We start from the raw sequence: 1,861 nt of genomic DNA on the forward strand, positions 1-1,861 counted from the left end.
AAATAATCATATTAACAAAATAAAATAAATTTAGTGGCAAGATAATAGAAAGTTACAATGGCCAAAAATCAAAAACAGGTATTCAAACTACATTCCCAAGGAATCAATTTATTTCAATCAGCTTCAACCACGTGTTGAAACAAGCAGTTTTCTTCTGAAAATCAAAATTTATAAACATAAATTAATGTAAAAGAGAATCCTGACTTGATTTTAAATTGAACAAATCAATAAACTTCCTTACGAACCAGACAAATCATCATCATCATCGTTAGAAAGAAATCAAAACCAGTCTCAATGGGATGTAGTTTTCAGTTCAAACAGATTCAAAATATGCAGCAGAGAAGAAATTCATCAATTCAATTCAACTTTTTCAATCGGATTTTCATCAAAAACCCAAATGGATTCACCTCCAGCAGAACCAGAAAACACGCAAATCTTCAAACAGAATAAAAAAGGAGGAATTTTTACGTAGTTATCAAGGCCAAGAATTCTCAAAAGCAGCAGAAGTGATTGCGCCCGAGAACTCCTGAAAGTTGATCATGCCATCTCCGTCTTTATCCGCCTCCATGATCATCCCGGTGAGTTCCTTAGCCGTCAGAGGGTGACCTAATTTCGCCATCGAGTGAGCGAGCTCGGCAGCCGTGATCAACCCCTCGCCCGATCGAAAAACCTAAAAAGCTTCCGGAGTTGATCATCGGAGTACGGCGAACTGTCCTGAACGAGGAGGTCCTGCGCCACCAGTCCCACGAACTCGGAGAACTCCACGAGTCCATTGTTGTTCTTGTCCGCCTTCTGGATGAGCTCCTCGATCTGCTGCGGGCTCGGTTTGAGGCCGAGAGATCGGAGGAGGGAGCTCAGCTCCAGCTGCGTTAAGCTCCAGTCGTTGTTCCGATCAAATAATCGGAATATCTCCCGGAGCTCTGTAAGCCAGACGTCGTCCAAATTCACCGCCTTCGTTCTGCCGCCGCTCATCTCCGATTGCTTCTTCTCCGCTTCTCTTAGAAAGCCACAATACTACAGCTCCCCTTCATTTTCCCCCTTGAAGTAATCAACCAGGGCTGCGTTAACAACTACTCTTCTCGCACCAAATTTACAAATAAAAAAAACGAATTTGGGATATAATTATGAATCTCTGCTCTGTTTCAGAAGAAATCTGATTATTCGAGAAGGGGTAAAAAGATTTAAATAAAGGAGAAAAAAGTTGACAGCAAGCAGGCTTCGGTGACCAGTCATCTTCTTCGCCACGACTTCGCCGTCAACCTCTCGTCCCCATTGCTAAAGGTCTCTGCTTTCGGATGATTCTGGCCGACTCAGATCGTCCCATCGATTGTAGACTCCGATCGATCTCCGCCGTTCCCTTGTTTATGGACGTGCAATGTCTTTCCAACTGTTACTTGTCTTAGCGGTTACGGGTGTCGGCAAACGAAAATTGTGTTGGTGATCGACCTATTTATATTTCAATCTACCTATTTATATTGTAAACGAAAATTGTGTTGGTGATCGACCTATTTATATTGTAAACGAAAATTGTGTATTTATATTCGGCTCATTTGTTTGGCGAATCAAATAAGAATTGTTCGCGAATAAAAAATTATTTTGACAACGCTAATCAGATAGTTAAGATGTTAAGGATTGAGGCAAGATTTAAATCTTTGTAGCCTTGTAGTCAATTAATTTTTTTAAAACTATTACTCATCAAAAATATACATCATATATATATATATATATAGTATTTCGAGTCAAAACGACTCGAACAAGAACGACAAAATTTTTGTTTGTGTTTAGCTCGTTTATATTTTGAGTACAAAAAAAGGGTTTGTGTTCGGCTCATTAATTTAGCGAATAAATCGACACAATCTTC

The 1,861-nt window shown here is 39.8% G+C and overlaps 1 pseudogene; it reads right to left on the reverse strand.

The window, feature by feature from the left end:
- Nucleotides 1–273: 273 nt before the first annotated feature.
- LOC110036117 lies at nucleotides 274–1,302 on the reverse strand (annotated as a pseudogene).
- Nucleotides 1,303–1,861: the final 559 nt, after the last annotated feature.

Source organism: Phalaenopsis equestris, unplaced genomic scaffold (assembly GCF_001263595.1).
Source record: "Phalaenopsis equestris unplaced genomic scaffold, ASM126359v1 Scaffold202754, whole genome shotgun sequence".
Classification (NCBI taxonomy): domain Eukaryota; kingdom Viridiplantae; phylum Streptophyta; class Magnoliopsida; order Asparagales; family Orchidaceae; genus Phalaenopsis; species Phalaenopsis equestris.